The sequence below is a fragment of the Pteropus vampyrus genome, unplaced genomic scaffold (genome assembly GCF_000151845.1).
Source record: "Pteropus vampyrus isolate Shadow unplaced genomic scaffold, Pvam_2.0 Scaffold461, whole genome shotgun sequence".
Lineage (NCBI taxonomy): Eukaryota > Metazoa > Chordata > Mammalia > Chiroptera > Pteropodidae > Pteropus > Pteropus vampyrus.
In genome coordinates, this window is record NW_011889242.1 from 2,757,051 (window position 1) to 2,764,618 (window position 7,568).

Consider the following 7,568-nt stretch of genomic DNA (forward strand, 5'->3'; position numbering starts at 1 on the left):
AAAGTACCCAGGCTTATCCCCAAGTGGGGACGGCCAGCCAAACCCCTCTGCCCAGGACAGGGATGGAGCCCAGAAGTATGCTCAGCCTGCCTGGCTCTGACTCACAGGGAGGTGTCTGGGGAAGGTCAGAAGACCGTGTGGGGACTCCCTCCCCCTCTGCCAACTGACAAGGCACTTATCGGCAGTCTGACTGTGGAGGCTCTCCCACGGCGGACACCGGGAGTGGCATCGAGGCCCCTGGCTCAGTTACATGTACCAGATGCTCGGCCCCCCTGGCCACTTCATTAGCAGGCTCCTTCCTCCAAGGGGAACCCATCATGCCATTGTTCCTCCCAACACAGGCTTAGATTTTGTCCTTCTACCTAACCTGAAGGCAAGACCGGGACTCGGGGCATGGAGTCCATTTGCGAAGATTTGGGATTTAAAGAGACGGGGATGAGTTCACATGCATAGTTATGTTACCAGGGCATGTGTGGCCTGGGGGGCCCTGCTCAGGCCTGCACCCCACTTCCCTCAAGAGGCAGGGGGTTCTTCTGTCCCATCGCACCCCCTACACTTCTGCGCCATAGCACTGGCCACCGCATGATGGCTGATGTGACCCCCCGACCAGGCAGAAGCCGGCCACCATTCCCGAATGAAGGCGAATGCCTCTCAGACAGACTGGGGGCTTTCCTCAGACATATCTTTAGTTGGATGGAAAATTTTACCAACCATGTGGCACCCACCAGCTCTAACCAGCAGGACAAACAGAAGCAGGAGGTTCTGTGACAAATCTGGGTAAACCACCTGTGAAATACAGAATCACGCTAGACAAGACAGGAGTGGCTTCTGTAGAAGAGAAAAAAAAAAAAACGCAAAAGGCAGTGATACGAGTCACCAAGTCAGCTGGCACTGTGAGCAAACAAAACAGGTGTGTACTTGTCCATACAGGACCTGGTGTGTCTCTCGAGGGTCCCATGGGACCTCCTGAGAATTGGTGGTGACTGTCAGTTTCACTTTACGTCTGCCCTTGGTGTTAAGCACTCACCCTGTGATACATAAACACTAGCCAGGCAGGAAACCAGACGCCAGGCCCTGTCCTATGCTGAGAACAAACAAATATTGCACAGCGCATGGGTCCAGGTGAGATGTGGACATGCTCTCTCTCCAGGTGGAAGACAGACCCCAGCAGGGCCTGTGGCACAGGTGTTAAGTGCCAGCAAGCGGGTACTCTCAGGGTAGGCTTTGGGTGAAGGTGTTGGGGAAGCCCGAGCGGGAGGATGGAGAACTCAGCCCTGCCATGCCACCCGCACCAAAGGAGTGCCATGAATGGAGACCGGCAAAGGCTATGGGGCTGCTTCCGGAAAACACCCTAAGACAGAAAGCTGGGGTACTCCCCACTGCCGCCAGGCCCCTCAGTCCAACTGCTCCTGATTAGCGGCAAGAAGCACAGGGCAGGGTGGAGGCTGGGGAATTAGGGCTTGCCCTTCTAGACGGTGATGCGCTGATGATGACGATGACAAATTGTTTCTGAAAGTTTTAATCCCGGACTCACTGGCAATCGGTTTCCTCGCCTTTGGGCAGATGCAGCAATTTTCATCACACTCAGAATTCACAAAGCTCTCTCACCTGTCCTGGCACAAGGCTGGCAGCAGAGAGGCTCGGGAAGTCCACCACCCCCAAGGGCAGAGAAAGGGCAGGACTGCATGGCCTGGCTGGCCAAGCACAACTCAGAGCCCATGAGCCACTGGGAGAGCCACAGAGTGTGGTGTCTGCAATGTTTGGGGACTCTGGGGACAACCCTTGTGTGCCATCCACAGCCCCACACATTCCCAAACCTGACTCACCCTCTGCCTTGCACGACGCCCTGCCGAGTAGGGTATCCCACGCAAAAAGGGGTGCGGGATTGGCCTCATGGCCCCCTTTTAGCATGAACTGGCCAGCTGGTCTCAGAGCAGGTATTCTTAGTGAATTGATAATTATTGCTGTTAATAGCTGGAGAGCAGTAACAATGACCATCCCACTGCTGCCAGAGCCCAGTGCCCGTCACATGCGTTCATTCCTCACAGGGATCCTGGCATGAACGCTGATGCAGAACGCACAGCTCCAAGGTCTCAGGCCCAGGAACAAGGTGGCACAGCAGGTGAGCCCACTGGCCCTCACCCGTCTCCTGCCGCCTCATCTTTCAGATGAAAAGAACAGAAAGGTTTGTGTAAAGGACAAAGACCAGAGCTCTGAGGGACAGCACCCCCTCTTTGGCAGGTGCAGGCTTCAGTCTCCATCCCAGGCCTATCACTGGACCTTAGTCGCCACCCACCCCTCACTGACAGGGGTGGTGGTGCGGCTTTACTGGCTGGTCTTTTCCTGGAGTGGCCCCCGCCAAGCCTGCACCTTTGTCTCTCTAAGGGCCTCCTTCAAGGTGGATCCAGCAGTTTCTGGGGTCCTCACCTCTCCTGCCCTTCCCCTTCCACCTAAATGCATTCTAAGAGGATGGGGGCGTGGCCTGGAATTTCAGTCAGCTGGTCCACCCCTTCCCACCTCCCATGCTTATCAATATGCCATGGCTGGTGACGCTTTTTAGTTCCTACTATTTTCCTCAGACCCTATGGCCTTGGTGTGTTAAAGCTGGGGTTGTTTTGCCCTAAGGCGGGCAGAACAAGAGCTGTGCACAAGGTGGCAGCGGTAGACAGCCTACAGCTAAAGGCGCAGCCAATCCATGTCCAGACGTCACCCTGGTGCTGGCAGGAGCTGCTGGGAACCAAGCCCTTCCTCCCAGCAGAACGCAGAGGGCAGGGCAGGCCCAGGATGCTGGAAAACCAGGACATGATCTGTGCTCCAGGGAACAACCTGACATTTGTGAGGAGTCGGCATACCATCCCTGTGGCTTTCATGCTTCAGGGACAAGGGCTGCCACTCACCCTCTGTTCTCACATCCATCTGCATTAACCAGAATACCTGCTGGGGGATCTTATCAGTGTCTGCCTCTTTGGTCCAAACACCATGTGGAAGCCACCGCTGGACTTGTGTTGGGGGAAGCCGGGCTCTGGGCCAAATCCACTGAGTCAGTCCCTCCTCCTCCATCCAGGCCTGGACAAATTGGACACAGGTGGCCCAGTCCCTGCCCCCAGCCCTTTCTTCACACAATGCCCACTCCCTGGGCACAGTGGGTATGAGTGTGGGCGCAAATAGTCAGCCTTTGTCCCTGGTCTGAGCCGTCCTGCAGTGGCATTTGGAATGCTCCTACTCAGAGGGAGGGTGCCTGGGACCAGGCTGGCTGACCCCTCGTGGAGTCGGGAGGGACTCAGCGTGAGCTAAGTAAGAGTGCTCTTCTGATGCAGCTTGGTTGTGATGGCAAGTGTGCCACCTTCCAGGAGCTGAGTACAGTCATCACATTTAGCCCTTTTCAGAGAACAGGTCAAATCTCTGACTCCTAATCAAAGCAGGCCTCTGGTTCTTGAAAAACCGGAAAAGTCACTTCTGGACTCCAAGAACAACCCCTGAGAGACCTCTACCTGGAACCCTCCCCACCCTTTAGAGAGGAGAAACTGGGCAGCGCCCTTCCCCCTCCAAACAGCAAGGATAGGGGCCCGCAGCACAAGACGGGACAAGGTCAAGAGTCCAAGGACACAGTCATGGAAGGCCACGCTCAGCCACTGTCCTGCACTGGCCAGCAAAGCCAGCCCCATGCGCTGGTGACTGGAGAAGAGGTGTCTGGGTGGGGCAGCAAGAAGTTTCCCCAGGAGCAGAAAGGGTGCATCTCACTGAGCGCTGTCCCCGCTATTCTGTGCCCCATAAAAACATGGAGGGGGTAGGCTGGCCTGCTGATGACCATGGGGTTCTGTGCCTTGCTTATCAAATGCAGATTCTTGGATCTGCCAGTGGACCTAGTGCCCCAGACCTTCCAGTGTGTTTTTGACAAGCAAGCACAGGAAGGTGTGAACTCCCCAGTGGCTATGAGCTATCATTTTATTCCCGAGGCAGGGGACGAGAAGGGAGCCAGGCCTAGCCCAGGGCTGCCAGATGGGCAGGGCCACCTTGACATGATTCTGCTACAGGCAAAAGCGCATCATAGGTGTCAGAGGAAGTTCAGAAGCCTGGGTGTGACTTGCTGACACTGCAGGAAGTGCCACCCAGATCCTAGGTGTCCAGATGCTGCCTTCTCAATGGAGCCAGAACATGGACCACTCACCATGTCATCCTGCCCACATGACCCCCAGGACCCCTCCTCGCAGGTGATCACTTAGGGCAAGTCCCAGGATTTGTCTAGTCACTCTCAAATAGAAATCGTCTCATTGTCCAGTTCACTGCAGACTGATCCCAGGTGGCTCTCCCACTCCACCCACACCCAAAGTGCACCCTACAAGTATTGCCTCTCGCCACACACGGGGAGGGCTGGGTGGCACCCCTAGCACACTCTTTTCAAAACAATGTCCTCTCTCAATCCCAGCCATGCTTTTAGCTGCTCCACCTCTTTTAAAGGCTGGCAGGAGGGTGTGGGTTAGTAATTTCGTAGGCCCATTTTCGGGTACTGCCTTTACAAATTCTAGAAGTGTGTGTGTGTGTTGGGGGGTGGGTCACTCCTGGAACTTTGTGGGAGATTTCCTCTTGGGGCTCTGGCCAGAGCCTAGATGAAAAGCATCCCATGTCAGCATCCTGTCCTGTAATGGCGGCCTGAGTGTCACAAAGGCCTTGACTTAGAAAGAGGAGGAAGAGAAAAAGATTGTGGCTTCAAAAGGAAAAGTCCTCCTTGGCGGAGGTGGGGGGCAGGGACAGGACAGAAGCAGATCCCTGGGGTGAGGTGTTGGGGCTGGGGAGACACTGAACATTCTACCCAGGCCCATGGAGTATGCCATTGTGGGTCTGGGGTGCCCACTTCTCATCAGAGGTCAGGAACTCAGGGAGCAGAGCTGCAAGCCAGGGTGAGGCTGCCATGCCCAGCCCGGAGCCACCTCCCTCCCCTGCTCTGGAGGCAGTTTCCTTGCCTTGAGAGGGGAGTGAGTGCTGCTCTGATGACCCTGGAGGGTTGACATCTGCACCTCTCAGGCTCCTGGGAGGTCAGGTATGGGAATGTGAACTGTGTGTGATCAGCAACTAGCTGGACTACAGATCTAAAAATATTCAAGCATTTCACACCCTTTGAATAAGCAGAAAATAATAAAGGCTGATGCTATGAAGTGCGGCCAGGATGAGGGACAATAGTGGCTTTCATAGCCTGCTGGTCAGAGTCGGGAAGGTCCAGATTTAGCCTGAAGCTTATTCAATTTGGGGATCTTCTTTATGAGAGGGTACAAAATGGGGCAGGGTCTGGGAAGGGGCTGAGCCAGTGGGAGTCGTGAGTTTAATTAAGCATCACAGGCCTCCTAGCACCCACATCAGAATACCCATGTGCACGCGTGTAAATGCATGTAAACCCCAGAGGACGCTGCAGGAAAGCATGTGCAGAAAGAGAGGTACAGAAGGACAATCTTTTTTTAGAGCAGGGAACATGCAAAGCGGGCCCTGTGCAGTTCATCACATTTAGCCTAGGAGGGGTCCTGAGCCTGCAGCAAGGTGAATAAGAGAACGGCAGAGTGTCCAGCGGCCTTCGAGGGCACTTGAAAAGCTTTGTTTCCTTAACACTAAAAATAATGAGGCAAATACTAAGATTTGACGAAGTTGAGCATAATTACCTGGGTGCCTATTAAATTATTATATATACTCTTCTGTAACATTTGAAATATTAAAAAATTTTTCAAGCAACGTGGAACAAACCATTTAAAAATGACCAATTCAATGGCATTTAATACAGTCACAGTGCTGTGCACCCACCACCTCTAATTCCAAAACATCACCCCAAAAGGAAACCCATACTCATGAAACAATTGCTCCCCATTTCCTCTCCTCTCAGCCCCTGGCAACCACCAGTTTGTGTTTCATTTCCACAGATTTACCAACTCTGGATATTTTATATAAATGGATCAGACAATAGGTGACCATTTCCGTCTGGCTTCCTTTACTTAGCATAGCGTTTTCAAGGTCTATCAACTCTGTAGTATGTGTTTGTATTTGATTCCTTTCTATGGCTGAAAAATGTGCCATCATATGGATGTATCACAATTGTTTATCCGTTCACCAGCTGATGGACAGCTAGGCTATTTCCACTGGCCGGTCACTGTGAATGGTGCTGCTCTGAACACACATCTCTGCTCTGAACACACGTCTGCGTGTACCTAGTCAGTCCCCTGACGGCAAGTCTTCTGGTTTCTAACCTGGGCATGGAATTGCCGGACTCCACCAAACTGTTAAATGCAAAGAACTCATTGGACATCCTCACCGGTAATGTATGAAGGTCCCAGTTTCTCCATATCCTGGCCAGCACTTTTTGTCATTTTACATTTTTTTGATAATAGTCATCCTAATTTCATGTGAAGTGGCACCTTATGTGGTTTTGATGTCATTTTCCTAATGACTAATGATATTGAGCCCCTTTTCATGTGCTTATTGGCCATTTGCACATCTTCTTTGGAGGAAAGTCTGAGCCTTTTGCCTGTTGTTCGATTGAGTTGTTTATGGTTCTGTTGCCGAGTTGTAATAGTCCATAACTTTAAAAAAATCCTCCCAAGGTGGAGGCATCTCCTTGGCCTTTCCACCCTCTACTGTTCCCACGCATCCAGACAGGAGGAACCACAAGATGGTGTCTGCTTTCCCCAGGCCCACCCCCAACCCAGAAAGGAAGAGAGGGAGGAAGTGGGGGGCGGGGAGGAGGGAGCAGGGGCCAAACTGGAGGACAAAAACATCTTTCTAAGACAGCTGACAGGGAGAGAAAGGGAGAACTACTTCTTCTGGAAGTCCCTGCTGTCACAGGTCACACACCCCACAAGGGGTACTAAGTTCCACCAACGCCTGGCTCTCATTACATGTCCACGCCCGTTCTCTCCTTTCACTCGGAGGGGTGGGGTGGGGGTTCTGTCCCCTCCTCCGTAGGTCACCCTGCTCGCTGGACTGTTCCTACCCTCAGGGGCCATGCCAGGAGGTGAAGCCAGGCCCCCACCACCACCTGCTGCCACCTGAGCCAGCTGAAGGCAAGAGAAGGAGGGCGCACCAGAATCCTTTGCATGAAACCCAATGACCATACTACGACACAGTGACACAGGCAGAGGGAGCAACGCATTAGCCCAACTTAAGAGATACTAGGAAGACCCTTCATTGTTTGAAAATGTCTCAGCGCCATGCACCTCAGCATTAGCCATGAAACTCTGCCTTGGTAAAAGCACAGTGGCCCCTGAAGGACTGCCCCTTCCCCCTTCCCAGGCCTTAGGCACTGCATGTTCCATTTCAGAAATCCAGCCTCCAGCCAGCACAGACCGAATGCCCAACAGAACCATGGAATGAGCCTCTTGCTGAAAGAATATTCCAGTGGATGCAAGCCCCCTACACGAGGGCGGGGGTAGGGGGGGGAGGTGTCCCTATCTATAAGGTGGGGCTGGGCTTAGTAGTGTCCCAGGCTTCTTCTAGAGGTCACTTCTTTGATTCTGGCTCACTCCAGTTTTGAAGTCCCCCTGGATACACCCTGGTGTGGGTTCTACTCAGCTTTCACAAGTCCAGAGATC

General features: G+C 53.2%; 1 protein-coding gene across 2 annotated transcripts in view; it reads right to left on the reverse strand.

The window, feature by feature from the left end:
• Positions 1–7,568, reverse strand: part of MAL (mal, T cell differentiation protein) — a 20,142-nt gene that overhangs the window by 11,378 nt on the left and 1,196 nt on the right. The window lies entirely within an intron of this gene.